The sequence below is a fragment of the Pinus tabuliformis genome, chromosome 5_1, assembly GCF_031772625.1.
Source record: "Pinus tabuliformis cultivar Carrire ecotype Pingquan chromosome 5_1, CPIR1, whole genome shotgun sequence".
NCBI classification, from domain to species: Eukaryota; Viridiplantae; Streptophyta; class Pinopsida; order Pinales; family Pinaceae; genus Pinus; species Pinus tabuliformis.
In genome coordinates, this window is record NC_142305.1 from 635829543 (window position 1) to 635851904 (window position 22362).

General features: G+C 41.0%; 1 pseudogene; it reads right to left on the reverse strand.

The window, feature by feature from the left end:
• Positions 1 to 9939: 9939 nt before the first annotated feature.
• On the reverse strand, positions 9940 to 16803 carry LOC149166560 (adenine/guanine permease AZG1 pseudogene; annotated as a pseudogene).
• Positions 16804 to 22362: the final 5559 nt, after the last annotated feature.

Here is a 22362-nt window from a genome sequence, read left to right on the forward strand (position 1 = left end):
ATTTCCTTTTATAGCATTCTTTAGAATGATGTCCAGGTTTGCCACAATAATAACAATCATCATTTCTTTTCTCATGAACTAGAAATTTAGATTGTGCCACACCTTTTTTCTTTGTTTGAAAATTTCATCCTTCACTTTTGTCCCATGGCTGGACTTTGTATGGCTACTTACCCTTGACTACCAATGCCAAACCTAAATTGTTTGAGCCCAAATTGAAGTTCTTCATCCTATATTCCTCTTGTAGAAGAATATCTACCAATTCATCAAAAGTAGGAGGCTTCTCTCTAGCTGAAAAACTTGAAACAAAAATTTGATAATGTTGCACTAAGCCATTTGATGTGATAGTGACCAAGTCAGCATTGGACACCTTTTCACCAATGTCTCCAAACTTATCACTTAGCTCTTTAACATAGAAAATGAAATTACTTATACTTTCATTGGCCTCCATTTTAATTGACAAAAGCTTGGTCTTCAAGAACAAAATATGGTTAGTATCAAATGTTTCGTACAAGCTTTTGAGAACATCCCATGTTTCTTTGGATGTCTTACAATCCCTAATATGAGGAATGATGTTGTCTTTAACTCACATTCATAGCAACACCTTTTCTTTTGTTTCCCTTTTTTCCCAATCTTGAATAGTTGCAGCAGCAATGGATTTGGGCTCCACCCCATTCACTATTTTCCAATTCGCATAATTTCATCCATTAAGCCTTGTGGACTCATTCAAATAAGTTTCGGCAAAAAAATTTGGCATAATGTCAAAAAAATATTCCCTAGTCAACAAAATGCACCCAAATCCACCAGATCTACACACAAATTCAGGAGATTTACATCCAAATTCACCAGATCCAAAGTCAAATGCACAAGATCCAAAAAACAACAAGACTTAATCTTGCTTCTAATAAAAAAAAAAGCCAAAATTACTTCTTATTTCTCTTTTTTTTACCAAACCCTGTTTCCAAAACATTAATTTCCTTTTATAAATAAAAAATGCCCAATTTTTAACTTTGACCCAAAAAAAATATTTAAGTCCTTATATCTCATCAGATATAAATTCTTTTTCACGATAAAATAATTTTTAATCCCTTATTTCTCCATTAAAAAACCTTCACGTTGACCAACAAAACTTCTTTATGAAAACTTTATACACAACGTGACTTCAAAAATAGTGAATTGGTTTGAGGTGCAAAGTGAACTCTTCAACAGTGATAAACACTAGCTTTTCACAAAACGACAATTAATTACAGCATGTTCCCTTTATAAGCACAATGTTCAACGCTCCGCCTTGAGCTCCTTCAATTAGTACTCAGACTGTGGAACGAGGGTTTACAGAGGCTCCCTTCGAAAACTCCTCAGCAGCTCACATTCAACTCGGCGTTCAAAGGGTAGAAAACACTGCCGCCGTCCTCCACTCTGCCATGACGCCAACAACCACAGGCCCTTTTCAGCAATCAACGATCACATCCAGATCGCTCACAAGTAGTACACCACAACAAATCATTGCATAAGAATTATGTAGCCACCTCAGATTTTACTGTTATTCACTGATTAACCATAATGCAGTAAACCTCCAAAATTTCTAGAAAGCAGATCTTCCAGTTCACACCACCCTCAGCGCTCATACCATATTAGAAAATCAAAAAGATGCACAAGAAATCAAATTTTATTGGTCAAACTTCTTAGACAATCAATACATTATATATCTAGATCCAAATAATTCTGATCACCAACTCACAACACAAACTATGAAAACATAACTCATAACAGATAAACTCAAACACTAACTACGAGAACACAACTCATAAACTTTATCTGGACATATCATTTCTACATTATTCCAACATTCTCCTTCTTCCTTCTCCCTCACCACCTCCTCCTCCTCCCCTCTTGCCTCTTCACCCTTTGTCTCTTCAGCCTCTTCCCACTTTGCCGCTTCTGTCTCTTCCCTCTGCCTCATCCCCTCCTCCTCCTACTAAAAAAACATAAAAAGAAAAAATAATTTCATATCATTTCATTCTTTTTATTTATATTTCTTACACATTTTCAGATTTTCTCCTCCACCTTATCATCTCTTAAAAAAATTATATATTATTTAATTCTCTTTATTTACCATACTTACAAATTTTCATATTTCTTTACAATGATAATTCACACAACAATACATGAATGTTAATCCAACAAAACAATCTACATAAAAAAATGCAATATAAATAATTAATTATGTGGTCTCAAATGTAATTGCAAATAGCTTCTTCGTCATTAGAGCAAATCAAGTTAGGGTGGCCGAAACACAAAATTACAAAAACAACAGTACTGTCTCTGCGTATGCCGGTTGGTCATTGTCTTCAATACCTTCGCTGTTAAGATGTATTTCTAATCTAATAGTGCATTAGGACACTGTACCTGTAGCACTTTGTTTCAACTATACGCACCTGTAGCTGTAGCGCTCTGTTTCAACTAATTGATCACCATTATACCAGAACAAAACGATGTTTCGAAATTGTAACCATTCAGTTTTTGTAACCATTATACCCGAACAAAACGATCTTTGGAAATTGTAACCATTCAGTGTTTGTTTCGAAATTGTAACCATTCACTTTTTGTAGTTATTTGTGTTTATATGTCAGAAGAAAGTTTAATTGCCCAGCTATGGGTGAGGACTAACCGAGGAGAGACGAATATTGATGAGAAATGGCTTAGAATTTCAAATGTGTGAACAAAAGTATAATGGCGCAGTAAAAGTAAAAATAAATGCTATCTGTAGTTACAGAAAAATAATAGAATTTCAAATGTGTGAACAAAAGTATAATGATGTAATAAAAATATAAATAAATGCTATTCATAGTTACAGAAAAATAATTATAAATAAAGCTTCGAAACAAGTGCTCAACATTTCAAATGTGCCAACAAAATTATCCACAAATCTATCCATAATTGAGAAGGAATTATCCATAAAAGTTATCCATCACAACAAGGAATAAAAGTTATCCATCACAACAAGGAATTATGGGGAATGTCCTTCCAGGGTAGAGAACCGTTGTTACAGGTGCTTCAACTCTCTGTGGATGAGAGATTACAGGTCCTCACACATCGAATCCCGTACAACGAGATTTAGGTATATTTGTAGGCTCACGCTGTACAGCAAAATTTAACTTTGAGTATTTCGGACATATTTAGTCGAAATTAGGTGAGTTTATTTGTACAAAAGATTTATACACTCACCGTATATAGCAAAGACTATTACAATAATAATTCGAAATGTAGCTTAATAATATTACATATCTTGTAATTAACTTTGAAATATATAAAATTAAATCTAATAAATAGTCAAGATGAAATTGTAATTAAGTTGTAGGTTAGAGTAAAGTTAAGTGTAGTAAAGTTAAGTTAGGAATAAAGGTAAATTTTCTATTTTGACACTACTCAAGCACATAAAACCTAATTAAACTGTTCAAGTTTATGGGAAATATGATATACGAGATTAAATTGTAAAGTAATTCAATTATTAAAAAAGCTCTTATGAAAAATATGATATATTAGATTAAATTGTAAAATAGAAATTATTATTCATAAAATATTAAATTTAGTTGATATGGCACATTCATCACAAATTTATGAAGTCATTGTCGGGAAACGAGAATAAAAGGTATTACATACTTGCAGCTCAAATTTGTCAAGTGAAAAATGTTAAAGAGTTTTCATTGTATTGAAGTCTCATCTTTCCTCTTTTCTCCATTGAGCTTATCCAAGAGATCAACATTCCCATCATCCATCCTCATGCAACATAGGATGACATGAACAGGTTACCAAGAACTGAACACATACATAACCCTACAACATTTGCAACTAAATTAACAGAAATGCAACCAAATTAACAGAAATGAATGATATATAAATGGAATTCGATGTTATTGATCTCCATGAACTCAAAAATTGTAAATCCTTTCTTACTCTATCCACACCTTACTCTATCCACACCTAAGACATGACATGACTGACTCACATACTCAAACCACAGACTTCCTGACTCTGACTCAGACTCAAACCAACCAGACATCCAAGCACACAGACCAAAAGCACACAGACCAACCAGACATCCAAGCACACAGACCAAAATGCTGCAAAATGACCAGAATTGAGAGATATATACTTCTATAGCGATTTCCCCTCTTCCTTCAACGGCTATATTCCCAGTGATTTGGTGTTGTTCAAAGTTCAGTCATCTTCCTCGGAAGAGAAAAGGGTACTCACGTACGCGCAGTCCTATCACAGTAAACCACCACCTGGGGTTTGAAATTCTGGTCCGAATACCCGAACTGATTCAGACAGAAGGTACGTTTATTACCAATGGCTTGAGCCAATAGTTTTAACGATACACTGTAAAACATAATACACTACGTGATTGAAGGACAATGGAGGTTCCCTGGAGATTTCTGGGTTCTGTGAAAGCAAGAGAAAAAATCATAGCTTCCATCAGCATTGGCAGCGTTCTTGATGTACGGCGACGTTTAGTACAGCTTAATTCCTATTGCCTCTCATATATTTTAGCGTTATATGTTTCAGAGGAAAAACAGAATCCATCAGAAAAAATGAAATGTCCGTGTCAGATTAATTCTTCAAAAAGAGAACAATGGTTATTATGTCCCTAACATACATCGTAATACTTTCAATCTACAAGCAAATTCACAAACACGCGAGCGGCGAAATTAAATTAATAAGATGAGACCTAGCTCAACCAGCGCCTAATCTACAGTCAACGTAAATAACTTTGGCAATTTATGATTCCTGCATTCTGAATGGTAATTTAAATTTAAAATGTGCAGACAAGTTTATTCGTTTTCATTAGCTTCTCACTTTATTTTAGAACAGTGCAAATTGGTAATTTTAGAGAGATTACCCGGTCGGAGGAGCTCTCATGGCATGGCGCTTAGGCTTCTACTGGCGCTCATCGTTAGCATTCATTGTGGGGACTAATCGTTAGATTTGACAATTGGTCGAGCTGTTTGTTTACTGTATATATAAAAGACAGACAGAGAAGAAGCCTCTTCGTGCTTCTACCATCTCCACGCGAACTCTCTGTGCAAAAACCTATGTGGATTATCTCCCTGGCTATGCGAGTTACTTCGCTGGCAATGTTAAAAGGTTTTTCGAGCTCCTCGGCTGCCTTCGTAGCGATACCAAAGTGGCGCAGAGACGAAGTGATTCGAAGCTTGAAGCAACAGACATTACAACGAATGAATGTTAGTAAAATGCCAGAGATAATGGTTTACATATCCTTGGCGATAACCAACGTATCTAGTGATAATCAGCATAAGGCGCGGTGATAATGCGTGTATCGTTTGATAACTCGCGGATGGTTTGATAATTAGTGTATTGTATGATATGTCGCGTATTCACTGATGATAAGTCGCATATCCTCTCTGATCCCATCGCATAAGGGCGGAGATCACCGGATTTTCCGCCGTGTCTACTCGCATATCCATCTCATATTGCTCGCATAAAGGGCGGAGACGTCATATATCAGCGTAATGACCCGCTTATCAACCTCTGATAATCAGCGTTTCCCATGAGAAATCGCATTTTGAAGTGGTGATAGATCGAAAATACTTAAAAACTCGCGTATCTGGCCATCACTTGCGCGTATCAAGTGATACTCCAAAGTTAGTCCATGATAATTCGCATATTGGATCGCATTTGAAGCGGTAATATCTCGCATATCCTTTGAAAATTCGCGTATCTGGCGATAACTCGCGTATATCAACCGACAGTCCCATGTTCCGCGTTGATAATTCGCATGTTACAGGCCGTAAAGTCGCATACCGAGGAGAGTAAACCGCATATTGCGCCGAGAGAAGTCGCTATCCGGCACTGGTAATCTGGATAGCCGGCCGAGGCAATCTGCATAGCCTGCAGTTGTAACTCGAATAGCAGGTGTCATAGATCTTATGTCACCGACTATGGATAGGAACAGATGCCTGTTTTATTCTCTAACTCATAATCCGCATATCTTATGAACAGCTTCTTCTCTGAGCGTGAGGGCAGAATTGCGGAACCATACCCATCTTCATTCACATTACATCCAGTATTTAAATTCGAGTTTACATTAACAAAAAAAAAAAATCCTCCCATCTACTATTTTGAGCTCTTTCGCACAATTCCATTTCAATCCTAGCGAAATAGAGGGCGGAGATCAGGGTAATGCCGTACGGGCGAAGGCGTGAGTTCTCCAATTAAAATTAAAATTCAACTATTGCGTTCTTACCACGAACCTGTTTTTATAGACACTATACAGGTTATATTCAACAACACCAGTATTATTAGCTTATTTCAGTTGGGTTCGTAGTGAACATACAATAGTTGCATCAAAATATGGTTAATAATATGTAAAATGCAAAATACAAAATGGATGAACAGAGAAGTTCTTTGTGTGACTATCCGATAGCCAAGTTTTTTATATGTTTTGTTTTGTTTGGTTTGTTTTATATTTATTTTGTTTTGTTTGTGTGACTATCACGCAGCCAAAAATATTATTTTTATTTTTGAAGTTGAGATGATTCAACGCGGATACGGCTGACTAGACAGAAAGAAACCTCGTTATGATTCTGAACAGCTATGGTTTATGATGGAAACGTGAAAGAAAAGATTTCATTTGAAATGGGAATTTTGAACCCAATGACTTATGAACACCATAAAAAACAGAAACTCGGAACCTGTGTCTCGAATGCAACCCCGAGAGGAAAAGTACAGAGTACCAGGGATTCAAATAGGAGATGGTAATTGCTTTTCTGCTTTTGCTTCGGAACTTCTTAGCCCAACAATTCAACGATTGCGTCCTTACCACCAATTACACACGAAATGCATAGAGAATTTAAAGATTTGACAAGAATTTATTGAAGGGTTGCCTTTTAAAAATTTGATTTATTACATCATTTTTGCTGTGTTTTATTATTTATGTTCATGGCTGTCGATCCCCAATATCAGTATTCGGTTCAATGATTTTTTGAGAAAAAGTTTATTATTAGTTAAAATGTGTTTCTGTTATTATATCCATATGATATAGTCGAATGTGTATCAATATTTTTATTATATTATAACTAAGGTGGTGAAGAAGTTTGGTTGTTTATATAAAATTATTATAACAGTGTGTTTTTAAGATATATATTTTAAAGGTTTATTACTTTAAGTTTCATATTTTATTATTATTATAATTATTAAATATATTTATTTGTGTATATATTAAATTGAAAAGATCAAAATTTGTGAGGTAAATTTAAGTTGTTATTTTACATTTACTCGTATTAATATAGATGTATTTTTAACTCCGTGTCTATTGACATTTTTCTTTAATTCTGCAAATAATGAAATATTTGTATTTTTAAAAATTTAATTAATTTGGAGGCCGGTTAGGTTCGAAGTTAAAGTAATTTTTTTTAGGCTTGATATTATAAATAAGTTGTAAATTTTTTATTTTATTTCAAAAATGTTAAAATAGTAAAGCATTTTGATTTTATCTAACATGTGCCAAGAATTATTAATCATATTCTAGAGATTCTAGATAGATGCATCGAAGTTTATCTCAAAACTTTCAAACATAATGACACTTTAATAATTTTATTGGAAAACCTAAAAAGTAAAAATGATCTAAGAACTTTATATTTTATTTTTACCAAACAATTATAGTAAAGAAAAATTAGCGCCATATAGTGTAGTTAGGTTAAAATTTTCAAATATGAATATATTTTAATCATTTTATTTGAAAATATTAAAAATAAATAGTTTTAAATTTTTTTATATTACTTTGATTAAAACTTTGCACTAACCTTTTGTTAAGGGTTAGGAATTCCCTCTAATAATTTGTATGAGGTTTAGGCTCTTCTTCAAGGCCTAATGATAGCTCATGAACAAGGTATCCCTAGTGTGCCTTTCATGAAATACCTTAACCCTTGGTTAAGAAGAAAACATAACCCTAAGGCATGATTTTAAAGTGTAATTGTGAGAACATTAAATAAATTCAAATCTTAAGAGATAAATACTATTCTAGGACAACATAGTCAATGATCTAATTGTGTTTCTAACTCAAGGGCATCATTAACACAAGGATTAATTAGGATTAATACTAATGAGAAATTATGAACCATCCCATAATCCAATGAACATTAAACTCTTCATTAAAGAAGAATTAGTAAACTAGTGGCAAATGACACATTGGAAGAATATTAGTCATGCAACCACAATTATTAAAATTTTGGGCATTTCAAGGGCTTCAAGGCTCCTCTCCTAGTAGTTACTATATATGGAAATATGGGTCTACATGCTCCCAAGTGTGTGGAATAAGTCTTTTCCTTTTACACAACCTTGTAGGAGGAAGAGCATGTCAAATGTTTCCTCCCATGACAACTATTAGGTATTACTTGAGTGGATTTCAATCATATGTAATAAACTAATGACATGTTGGGCTCCTTGGTAATATTGTGTGCCAGTTATGAATGGAATACAATGATTGAGGGGTTAACATCCTGTGAAATTAATGATTTCTAGTACTTAAGGGAGTAATTTGTATTATGTTAGGTATGTGGTGTTATTATTATAATATTTATATAATAATACATATAAATAATATGGTTGTTAATATTTATATAGTTATTAATAATTAGTTGACCTATTGGGGATATCAACCATATTGGAAAATGTGGTTGATATATATGCTTGATATATGCCTATCGGTCTATATCAACCATATTTACCTTGGTAAATATGGCTGTGCTAGTTTATTTTCAACAAATCTAATTCCAACCGTCTTTAAAGAGTTTTTTCCCGCTGGAAATAGATTAAGCTTTTTTTGTTTTTTTAATATATATATATATATATATATATATATATATATATATATATATTTGTAAATTAGTATTATTGGTGAGACTACATTATGATGAGGAACCTGGCTTGGAACGTCTAAAATTTTGAAGGTTGACCAATATAATTTGTATTTTCATAAATTTCTGTTAGATTTAACTTTTTCCTTTTTAATATGTTTTATTTTTGTAAATTGGACATTGTTGTGATGGTAATATCTAAGAATAACAACCAAATAAAGTAGGCAATTGAACTAGCCATTCAATATTTAGAAATATTTTCTCTTTTCTTTTTTTAATATGTTTTTCTTTTCTTTCTTAATATGTTTTATTTTTGTAAATTGGACATTATTAGGGAGTCATGGTCATGTCGAAATAAGGCAAGCAATTAAACCACTGATTTAACATTTAGAAGTGCATTAACAAGACATCCGCCAAATTTTCCCAAAATCATACCGAGATTTCTATTGTTTCCTTAACAAAATTGAGACCGAAATTTGATGGGCGAAAAGAAAGGAGTCGTCTTTAGTGTGACTTTTTGGAAGCTTTTACGGTGGGTTTTTTCGGTGTAATTTCTCTAAAATCTGATAGGAGTTTATTGAAATCACAAGCTAGATGGGTAATCCTGTGCAATCGAAGTGCCCTAGGGGTTTTCTAGGGCGCTGAATCCATATATAGTCAAAAAACTAGTTTAAATAACACAAATCAAGATTTCACCTCAAAATTTTCCATCGGATTCCGGCACCCAAAAGTCCAAAAAATCACATTAAAAACAACTCCAAAAAAATATATAACCTAGGATTAGATGCTGACCTCAGAGCTCAATGAATCATGCATTTTTTTTAATTGAAAAAAGATAAGTGTGAATTTTTCATGGCATGACGAGATGCAGGTCATTGTACAGTATGCAAGTCAAAAACCAGGTAAATTTCATTGAAAATAAATAATATACATGCCATGGCGGAGTCAACCTGCTGCGAAGCCCAACTTTGATTTCTAAGCTACCTGTTAGCAATAAACCATAATAGAATAACAACCTGTGAGTGTTTTATTGGGTAGGTCACGAGTTCGATCCCCGCCGCCGAAGTCAGATGCTAGATCCGTTCACCTCAATGTCTCTCTGCGTGGGGCCGGCAACGGTGGCTACGGCTGTGGGGGACTGGCTCCTCCGCTTATCGGCGACAGTTCCGTAGGCATCCTTGACCCAATCCCAGAGATGCAGAACGATGAAGGTCCCGATTCCGCCGAGCAAACCATAGCTGATTGAGTAGGTGTTGGGCATGACAATGAGAGTAACGAAGGCCGGAATGGCTTCCCGCATGTTCTCCCAGTCATTTCCAACACGGACTTCATCATCAGCACACCGACTAGAATCAGCGGCGGCCCGACGACCCACAGTGGGATGGAGGCCAAAAGCGGCGTGAAGAAGAAGGCAAGAAAGAAATAGCAGGAGACCATTAGAGCTGTGAGTCCCGTGCGGCCTCCTTCGCGGACTCCCGTGGACGACTCGATGAACGTTGTAACAGGCGAAGTGCAGAGCAGAGAACCGATAACGATGGCAATGGATGTTGGAACTACTACACACCTACATGTAGACTCTTAGTTAGAGCATGGGACTACATGCAAGATTCCTTTTGCATGTTGGAACTACTACACACCTACATGCGGACTCTTAGTTAGAGCATGGGATTACATGCAAGATTCCTTTTGCATGAGTTACTCCTTGATTTGCTCCTTCTTTAACTCCGCAACTAACTAATTATCTCCAGAACTTGTTGTAGGTGTTGAGTCTTCTCATTGATCACCACTATAGTGCATTACCTTAGGATCTTCACCCAGTGATGCTATATCATGAGCATTGTAACATATTTTCGAATGCATCATTCTTTTCTTCTTTCGATTTTCTTTTAGTGTTTTTGCTCTACAAAGCTGTGTGTTCAACCTTTACTAGCTAGATTCATCTGTGCAAGTTTTCTAACACATTTACATGGTATCAGAGCCCACAGGTTGCTAGATAAAAGGCACACGAGTACTTTATTTTGCAAGTGTTACAGCTTGGAGATCGAAGATTGACAGAAAAATGGAGTTTCCCAAAGCATCGATCCTAACACCGTACAACTATCATGAATGGAAGGACCAAATGGCTCAATACCTTCGTCATAAAGGGTTGTATAGGATTACCATGGCTACAGAAGTGGAACCCACTTCAGCCATAGAGAAATCCAAGTACCTCAACCATATGGATGAGGCCCACGGATCCATATGCATGTGCATCTCTCCAGAGTTGCAGTTTCATCTATCTGCTTGCAATACTCCCAATGAGATTTGGAAAAAGGTTGAAGATCTCTATGGGAAACAGGATGAGATGAAAGGACATCTGCTCGAAGTGGAGCTGCTATCATTGGATCCACGGAACTATGACAGAATTCAAGACTTCTTCACCAAATATAATGATCTATTGCTGCAACTCAAGGGTTGTGGAATTGACAAATCCAAGGAGGAGAGTCGCCAAGTTCTCTCTATTATGTCAAAGCTCGGACCGGAATACTCCGTCTTTGTGTCTACATTTCATTCAGTAAGGCTCGCAACAGGTAAATCCTACACTATGCCTTCTCTCAAAGAATTTATGGAGTCCCTTATTTTTGAGCAAGATAAACTCATTGGCATGGGGAAAATCAAACCTCCAAAAGCAGATGCAATTGCTGTGCATGATGGCAGCCACAATAAAAATCACAGATCTGATTCAAATCAGAAAAATCAGTAGCAAAAAGACAAAGGAAAAGCACATTCCCATACAAAGAAGGAAGGGTACACCAAGCCCTTCAATGACTCCTCCGGCTCGAGAAATGAGAAAGGGAAGAAAGGAAACAGATGCACCTACTGTCAAAGAGGATTCCATCCAGAATCCTCTTGCATGAAGAAAAAAACTGACCAAATGGCAGAAATCCTTCAGAAGCACAACCTTGGGGACCACATCCCTCAGGGTGCCAAGAAGAAAACTAAGGATCCGCCACACGGGAAAGGTAACAATTTTCATGCTTTAGTTGCAATTAATTCTTCTCCTGATGCATGGATTATAGATTCTGGTGCATCACATCATATGGTTGCTGCAAAGGAAGTCTATTCCTCTTTGGATGCATGCAAAGGACCTCCCATCCTCATGGGAGATGACTCACCTATTGAGGTCACTGGAAAAGGTAGAGTGGAACTTTTACACGGAAGCTTTGAAGATGTGCTTCATGTTCCAAAACTTTCGGTAAACCTGCTTTCAATTTATCAGATCACTCATTCTGGCACCTGAAAGAGAGTGGAATTCACTCCAAATGTAGTGAACATATATGATCTACATAGCAGCGCCAAAATTGCAACTGGTGAGGTAAACAGTGGAGCCAGACTGTATACATTTTCTGAATTTATTGAATCCGAATCCTCCTTATTGCTTACACATGCTGATGTTAGTAGTAGGCTTTGGCACGAGAGGTTTGGTCACTTAAATTACAGGTAAATGCAGCAGCTAAGCAAGAATGAGATGGTGGAAGGCTTGCCAAATATCAGTTTCTCCAAAGGAGTTTGTGAAGGGTGTGTTCTTGGCAAACATCCCAGAGAAAAGTTTGACACCGACAAGACTCATAGAGCATCCTCTCCTCTAGATTTGATCCATAGTGATCTCATGGGGCCTTTTCCTCATCCTTCCATCAACAAAGCAAGGTATGTGCTTACATTTATTGATGACTTCTCATGGTATACTTGGGTGTATCTTCTTAGGAACAAATCTGAAGTTTTTGAGCACTTTGAAGATTTCAAAGCACTAGTTGAGACATAGTCAGAGAGAAAGATCAAAGCCCTCCGTACAGACAATGGGGGGTAATATGTTAACACAACACTTCGGAACCTTTTCCTTCAGTCTGGCATACAATTGCAGTACACAGTTCCATACACTCCGCAGCAGAATGGAGTTGTTGAGAGAAAGAACCGATCTCTCAAAGAGATGGCTTCCTGCATGTTGCATGCTAAGTCACTGCCTCATAAGCTCTGGGTCGAAGCACTTAATTGTGCTAACTACATCCAGAACAGATCTCCTCATAGGTCTATCAAGGATCAGACCCCCTTTGAGGCTTGGAGCAGCACTAAACCAAAGGTCACTCACCTCCGTGTTTTCGGCTCTCGAGCATGGGCCTGGATCCCCTCTGAAAAGAGGAAAGCTCTTGATCCACAGAGCATTGAGTGCATCTTTGTTGGATACCCTGATGGTGTGAAGGGATATCAACTCCTGATTCCCTCTACGGACAAGCTCATCATTGAGCGAAGTGTCAAATTTGAGGAAAGTCTCTTGCATGCACCTCAAGCGCCGCATGCAAACACTTTTTATCTACCTCATGTCCGAGATGATGACTTAGTGCACTCAGATGCAGATACGGATCATGAAGATGAAGAGGAAGAGCATGCAGATGCAAAGACAGAGTCTTCAGATACAAATCTAGTGCATGCAAATTATGATCCACATCCAAGCCTAGATCGGGCTTCCAGCAGTGAATCATATTCCCCTGTCATAAATCAGAGAATAAGGAGCTTACATGAGCTATATGCACAAGACCAACCAGCTACTAGAAATGGTCTTGTGGGGGATAATTCTGATCTGCAGAGGACTAGCTTAGAGTTTATTGAGCCTCCTCTTGTCCTCACTACCACTGAACCATTGCCCTCCTGGCATTGTCATTTGGTTCAGTCTTCTGATCCACAGTCTTATGCTGAGGCTGCTGGGCATCCATCTTGGGAGTCCGCCATGGAGGAGGAGTATAACTCCCTCCTCGAGAACCAGACTTGGGATCTGGTCCCCCTTCCTTCAGGAAGGAGACTTTTCTGATGCAAATGGGTCTACAGGACCAAGAGTGCTGCAGATGGCCAAATCACTAGACGGAAAGTAAGGCTAGTAGCCAAAGGCTTCCAACAAGTGCATGGCATTGATTATGACGAGACCTTTGCTCCAGTAGCAAAGATGGATTCCATACGCCTTACACTTGCCATTGGGACTGCCCAGCGGTGGGAAGTACGTAAGATGGATGTGAAGAATGCCTTTCTTCACGGAGACCTATCTGAGGAGATCTACATGGAGCAGCCACATGGTTTCATTCAGGATTCGTCTTTGGTCTGCAGACCGGAGAAATCTCTCTACGACCTTAATCACGCCTCGAGAGCTTGGTACGCGAAGATGGATTCTTTTCTCTTATCACAAAACTTTGAAAGATGTAAGTCTAATCTGAATGTTTACATGCTTAGGACACATGATTCTCTTCTTATCTTAGTTTTGTATGTAGATGATATCCTAATCACTGGTAGCTCGGCTTCAGCCATTGCTATAGTCAAGAGGGCCTTGCATGATAGGTTCTTGATGACGGACATGGGTCCATTACACTTCTTTCTTGGTCTTGAGATCAGCCAGAATGCCACAGGCATCAAACTCTCTCAGGCTAAGTATGCACAGGATCTCCTCGAGAGATTTCGCATGACTGACTGCAAGCCAGCACCAACTCCTTTTCTGTCTGGGGTCCGCCTTGAGGATGGAGGTGACACTCCATTAGTTGACAACACTCTCTACCGATAGCTAGTGGGGAGCTTATTGTACCTCACCCACTCCAGACCAGATCTCTCATATGCATTAGGGGTAGTTTCCAGATACATGCAGGAGCTGCATGAGCTACACTGGAATGCTGCCAAGCGCATCCTCTGATATGTGCAGGGCACCATCACCTTCGGGATTCACTATGCAGCATGCACTGCATTGAATCTCCTTGGCTTCACAGATTCTGATTGGGCGGGAGACAGCATTGATCGCAAGTCCACCTCCGGATATTCAGTCAGTCTAGGATTTGGCCCTATCTGTTGGTCGAGCAAGAAGCAGGCTGCTATTGCTCTCTCTTCAGCTGAGGCTGAGTGCCGAGGAGTAGTCAACATCACCATTCAGGCTCTGTGGCTACAACACTTCCTCACTGAGTTGGGCGTCCAGTTCCACCAGCCCATTGTCATCTGGTGTGACAACCAGAGCACTCTCAAATTTTGCAGGGATCCAGTACAGCGGCAGTGGATGAAGCACATAGAGATCCATATGCACTACATCAGAGACTTAGTACATGATCGGGTCATTGATTTGCAGTTCTTTCCTTTAGCAGAACAGACTGCAGACATCTTCACCAAGACATTCACTGAGTAGAAGTTTCGCTCTTTGCGCGATCGTCTTGGAGTGAAGGACATGATTGCTTAGCAACTGTATTTTTCTTCCTCTTTTCTTTTGATTACATTGTATTTTGAGGGGGGGTTTTTCCCGCGAGGTTTTCCCTCTTTCCTCAATTTTAGTACAAGTTGCACTGTATTTTGGGTGATCTTTGGCCTTAGTTTCCAGGGCCCATTTTCTATTTTCCTCATAGTGGTGTTCAGGGGGGCTGTTGGAACTTCTACACACCACATGCAGACTCTTAGTTAGAGCATGGGACTGCATGCAAGATTGCTTTTGTATGTTGCAACTACTACACACCTACATGCATACTCTTAGTTAGAGCATGGGATTGCATGCAAGATTCCTTTTGCATGAGTTACTCCTTGATTTGCTCCTTCTTTAACTCCGCAACTGACTAGTTATCTCCGGAACTTGTTGTAGGTGTTGAGTCTTCTCATTGATCACCACTATAGTGCATTACCTTGGGATCTTCACCCAGTGATGCTATATCATGAGCATTGTAACATATTTTCAAATGCATCATTCTTTTCTTCTGTCGATTTTATTTTAGTGTTTTTGCTCTGCAAAGCTGTGTGTTCAACCTTTACTAGCTAGATTCATCTGTGTAGGTTTTCTAACACATTTACACGTCGCTCATGAAGGCAAAGTATTGACCTTCGAAATCCCCCTTTTCATCAACGAAACCTGCGAATTTGGCCATGGAGTAAAGCGTCCCGGTGGTGTCTAGCAGATCTATGTAGAGAAACGTGATGAGAGCAACCCAGAGCTGCCCGCTATGGAAATCCTTGAAGCTCAGGGCCCCGACTGTGCCGGTAATCTTGTGCACATCTATGAATTTTTGAAATAATCGTAGGACTTGTTCCGTGTTGTGGTGTCGTTGAAGTAAGTGACCTAAGTGTGGCGGAACCATGAGATGGCGGTCACGAACACGATTCTGTAGATCATAGCGCCCTTCACGTTGTGCACCAGGCAGTAAGCAATGATAACGAAGCTGACGATTCCGAGCCAGAAAGTGGGGCTCTCCATTCGTCCCTTGAGGCAAAAAATGTCGCCTGAGATGGTGCCTCTGGCGATAAGCTCTGTTGTCCCATTGAGAAATGTCTACACCGGCACTAGCCCGACCATGTATTTTTTTGGGTAAGCGCCCAGTGTTACCAGAGTCGATGAGCTGTACTGGATGAGCCTGATGCCCTCGCTGGACTACAGCCTGATGAAGGCAAGAAACAGACCGATCCCTGCGGACGAAGAGATTCGAACCGACTTCGACACCATCTTGGTGAGCTTCGTCCTGAAACCGAGAGCCGCAATGAGCAGAAACAAAATCCCCTCGATAAAAACAGCTGCCAGGGCGCTTTTATACGAGATCAACCCGGAGCCATGGTAACCCACAACTGTATAAGAAAAATACGCGTTTGGCCCCATGTCGGGTGCCAGTGCCAAGGGAAAATTCGCAAACACAGCCATGATAAAACACCCAATGAGTGACGATGCCACTGTGGCCAAAATCAGGTCCTTCTTCGTTCTGTCCAGGCACTTAGTGTAACTAGGGTTCACCAGCGGAAACTTGCACTCGACCCCGGGTACAAGGTCCTTGGACATGGGCGCGGTTGGGCACCGGGCAAGTCGGCGTGCACGACGGCCGCAGGTGCGGACGACCGGCGAGTCGGGCTGCGTGATGGGCGTGCGGGCAGGCGGGTGGGCGGGCGTGCGGGCGGGCATGCGGGTGCAAGCGCACGGGCGAGTGTGGCTGCACGACAATGCGACGAAAGGGCGAGTTTAGTGCGACGAAAGGTTGAACTATGGTTTATACCCCCGGTTGGGAGCGTTTGCAATAGGAGTGGCCGACCTACCATTAAAGGGAGAGGTCGACTTAAAAAAAGCGTGCAAGGGGTGTGTATAACGTTTGTGGGGTTGTCGGCTGGACAACCCACCCACACGCTATAGTGACTATAAACATGTATGCAATGGAGCTCAAATGAATCAATTCGACAAGCATCGTTCACTCAAAGGAAGTGCGCAGATCTAGAGTGCGCAAAAGGTACAAGAAGTGAGCGCATAACTCATGTGCTAGACTTGGAGGACGCATAGAGGTTGTTCGTACTTGGAGATTGGGTGAAGGCGTGGGCAAGGTGTGCCCGGTGTTCGGTCGAAGTGCAGATTTGTGTTGGACTTGGCGAGGGTGTCTTGGTGGCTCGGGTGAGCACCCGCCCATCGTGCAAGGTGTGCACAAGGTTGTAAAAGACAGGGTTGCCTTCGATTGTAAAAATTGGCTAAGTATGAGACTTGGTCTTGCCAAGACATACTTTTATATTGTAAATTAATGTTCTTAATATATTATCAGGCAGACTCATATTACAGGGAGTTGCCCCTCCCTTTGTACTGTGCAATTATTGTTCTCTTTTATAATTGCTGATGATAATGAATGAGTATGGGTGTTCATTAGTATAAAGGATAAACATAATATTGCTTGGTTGCGAAACACAAACTAAGTAAGGAAAAGTGTAAAAGGCGTAGTCCACGAACATTAGTATTGGTGAAAAGAAAGTGTTCGGTGGTGCCGCACCTCGCTATAAGCGGTTGGAAGACTACCGTAGGTGTAGGGGTGTGACAGGTGGTATCAGAGCTAGTCTGAAGACTTGGAGGAGTCTTGCAGGAAGCCAGGTGAAGCAAGTGTGCATACAATTGGAAGTTGATGACAGGTACTTGCAGGTGAAGGAAGTTGTTAAACATACAAGTGGAACAAGGGCTGGTTCAGGGTTGCAGGTGACTTGGTGAACATGGAGGTGGCTAAAAAGGCAGGGATGGTAGATGAACCTACGATAGGTGAGTCTAGCCATAGTGCAGTTGAAACTTTCTGGTACAAAGTGTTGGAACGAATGAGTCAATGGAGTTCTGACTGGGTTTCGATGAAGACCGAAAGGATGAAGATTCGGGAGAGTTGTTCGGAACTAAGGAGGGAACTTGAAGAACTCAAGAGCCAATGTGAAAGTACAACAGATGTTGAACTCAAGGAACTTGATGAGGAGATCCAACGAAGTGGTCTTGATCTTCAAGAGCTCTTTGATGAAAGAGCCCGGTTAAGGAAGGAAAGTGCTAGGGTGGAAGCCGAAATCAAGCAAGTTGAGGAGGAGATAAAGAAGAAGCTTCTTGGTAAGAAGGTTGTTGTGATTGAGCAGGATGAGCTCGGCTACATTGACAAGTTGGGAACTCACTACTAAGAGCATCCAGAGGACATTCGAAAGTTTAGTTCTATGAACTTGGTCGGTGGACACTTGGTTGGTGCACTTGAGCAAGATGCGATGAAGGGCGAGCTTGAGGAGAGTCAAGCTGGACCAGGATTGAGTTGCTTAGAGGAGCCAAGAAGGGAGGTGAAGTACCTTAAAAGGAAGGTCAAGGTGGAGCATGAGCCAATTGACACTTCTGAGGCTGAATTGTTGAAGAAGGTTGCTGATGTAAGGCGCAAGACAAAGCCAACAAAGGGAGGTGATTCCTTGAAGCTAAGTTTTGTGCAGGTAACCATGAAGGGCAAGAGATTTGCAGCTTTGGTGGATATGGGGGCTACTCATAGCTTCTTAAGTAGGAAGGCAGCAAAGTCTTTTGGGTAGAAAGCAAAGATGGAGAGGGAATGGAGTGCTTTCAAAGCAGTCAACTCTACCATTAGAGCTGTTTATGGGGTGTTGAAGGACACTCAGGTGAAAGTGGGATCATGGTTTGGAAAGTTGGACTTAAGGGCTATGGACATGGATGATCATTCTATGGTGTTGGGGCTGGACTTTATGGAGCTTGCACAAGCCATACCAATGGTGGACCGGGACATTCTCTTGATCACAGTTGAAGGAAGAACCATGATGGTACCGATGAACAGGAGGAGTTGCTTAGGATATAGACCAAGGATGACTTCTATGGTTTTGTATCCCAAAGATCCGAATGTGAAGCATGAGGATGTGGAACAAAGAGGACTTGGGAGTGTTACTCAAACAACAAAGGAAAGGAAGTTGATTGACTTCGTTGCAAGAGCTGGGAAGAAGGATAATGGAAGTGAGAAGACAACCTCACGAACATGGAGACACTTATTGGCAGCATCTTCTACTGATGATCTTCACAATGGAGTTGCAAGTGAAGGGAGTCCAAGTACTACTTTAGAGGCATTGGTTGATGAGGATTATGGAGGTAGAGATCCTGCTGGGATAGTGGACTTTTGCAGGTATGCTATGGGAATATATGACTTTCAGTTGACGAAAGACAAGTTAGGAGAGCTTGGATGTACATGTGAGGAGATTGAGGCTGTGCATAGATACTTGAGGACACAACATCAATCTGACACATGGGTGGATGAGAGTCAGGGAGGAAACTTCCTGGCCCTCCTTTCTCTATAGACAACCTTGGAGGGAGGTTGGTGTGGAGTCCTTGATAGGGAGGAACCACACCAACTTTGCAAGGGGCCTTGGGAGAAGGCTTCCTTATGACAGATGCAGACTTGGATGCAAATGACCAGAGGTTGAGATGGGGCCTACAAGGGGTGGGCACCATGGACAACTAGAGTCATGGACATCGGGTTGGTTATATGGAGCATGTTGCAGATGGGATGGAGCTTCTATGGACCTAAGCATGGATTGATAGATTCTTGATGAGTCCGAGATGTAGCAGGAGTCATGAGAAGACTTGTGGTGGTGTAAGGATGTGCATTCTTATGGTTTGGGTGTATGGTTGGACTCATCACCCGACTAGTTCGAGTCATGAGGGGTACCAATGTGCAAAGATATGTTGGCATTAGTCGAAGACATGGTAACACATGATACAAATGTGTTGGCATCTGATGGAAGACTACATGGAGGGATGACACATGATGAGGTCGACACGAGATGTCGCAGTAGAGATTGTGGCAGAGGGGTCGATGACCATGGATCGAGATGATATCTGATGGAGGACATACCGTAGAGGTGTATACCTTGGCATGGTTATCTTGGTGGCAGTTGGTCACTAAGGTGAGACATGATGGAGATGGAGTTCTACATATGTTGTAGGGATGTTTGCCCTATGTGGAGGAGTTGACATCATGGATAGGATGATCTTGGTGGATGGCTACCGAGATGGTATGTTGTTGAGGACGACAACAATTTTAGGTGGAGGACGATGTAAGGTCCTTGGGCGCGGGCGCAGCTGGGCGCCGGGCGAGTCGCCGTGCAAGACGGGCGCGGGTGCGGGCGACCGGTGAGTCGCGCTGCACGATGGGCGCGCAGGCGAGCGAGCGCGCGGGCGCACGGGCAGGCGCGGCTACACAACAATGCTACGAAACAGCAAGTTCAGTGTGACGAATGGCTGAACGATGGTTTATACCCCCGGTTGAGAGCGTTTGCAATAGGAGTGGTTGACTTAAAACAAGCGTGCAAGGGGTGTGTATAGCGTTTGTGGGGCGATCGGCTGGACAACCCACCCACACGCTATAGTGACTATAAACATGTATGCGATGGAGGTCAAATGAATCAATTCGACAAGCATCATTCACTCAAAGGAAGTGCGCAGATCTAGAGTGCGCAGAAGGTATAAGAAGTGAGCGCATAGCTCATGCGCTAGACTTGGAGGACGCACAGAGGTTGTTCGTACTTGGAGATTAGGTGAAGGGGTGGGCAAGGTGTGCCCGGTGTTCGGTCGAAGTGAAGATTTGTGTTGGACTTGACGAGGGTGTCTTGGTGGCTCGGGTGAGCACCCACCCATCGTGCAAGGTGTGCACAAGGTTGTAAAAGGCAGGGTTGCCTTCGATTGTAAAAATTGGCTAAGTATGAGACTTGGTCTTGCCAAGACATACTTGTATATTGTAAATTGATGTTCTTAATATATTATCAGGTAGACTCATATTACAGGGAGTTGCCCCTCCCGTTATATTGTGCAACTGTTGTTCTCTTTTATAATTACTGATGATAATGAATGAGTACGCGTGTTCATTAGTATAAAGGATAAACATAATATTTCTTTGTTGCGAAACACAAACTAAGTAAGGAAAAGTGTAATAGGCATAGTCCATGAACATTAGTATTGGTGAAAAGAAAGTGTTCGATGGTGCCACACCTTGCTATAAGCGGTTGGAAGACTACCGCAAGTGTAGGGGCGTCACACCAGGTGTAAGGTCCTCGGGCGCGGGTGCGGTTGGGCACCGGACGAGTCGGCGTGCATGACGGGCGCGGGTGCAGGCGACCGGCAAGTCAGGCTAAACGATGGGCGCGCGGGTGCATGGGCAGGCGCGGGTGCACGGGCAGGCGCGGCTGCACAGTAATGCGACGAAACGGTGAGTTTAGTGCGACGAAAGGCTTAACGATGGCAAAATGAAATGCGATAAATGATGGTTTATACCCCCGGTTGGGAGCGTTTGCAATAGGAGTGGCCGACCTACCATGAAAGGGAAAGGCCGACTTAAAACAAGCGTGCAAGGGGTGTGTATAGCGTTTGTGGGGCGGTCGGCTGGGCACCCCACCCACACGCTATGGTGACTATAAACATGTATGTGATGGAGCTCAAATGAATCAATTTGACAAGCATCGTTCACTCAAGGGAAGTGCGCAGATCTAAAGTGTGCAGAAAGGACAAGAAGTGAGCGCATAGCTCATGCACTAGTCTTGGAGGACGCATAGAGATAGTTCACTTGGAGATTGGGTGAAGGCGTGGGCAAGGTGTGCCCGGTGTTAGGTCAAAGTGCAGATTTGTGTTGGACTTGGTGAGGGTGTCTTGGTGGCTCGGGTGAGCACCCGCCCATCATGCAGGGTGTGCATAAGGTTGTAAAAGGCAGGGTTGCCTTCGATTGTAAAAATTGGCTAAGTATGAGACTTGGTATTTCCAAGACATACTTGTATATTGTAAATTGATGTTCTTAATATAATATCGGGTAGACTCATATTACAAGAGAGTTGCCCCTCCCTTTATACTGTGCAATTGTTGTTCTCTTTTATAATTACTGATGATAATGAATGAGTATGGGTGTTCATTAGTATAAAGAATAAACATAATATTGCTTGGTTTCGAAACACAAACTAAGTAAGGAAAACGTGTAATATGCGTAGTCCACGAACATTAGTATTGGTGAAAAGAAAGTGTTCGATGGTGCCGCACCTTGCTATAAGCGGTTGGAAGACTACCGCAGGTGTAGGGGCGTGACAGATGGTATCAGAGCTAGTGCCAGGGAGCTGGTGCTGGTGTTGAAGCGTTGAAGCTGATACACACCTGCGCTTTGTGACAGGTGGTATCAGAGCTTCGGTTTGAAGCCAGTGAGCAGGGTTGCTCGTGACA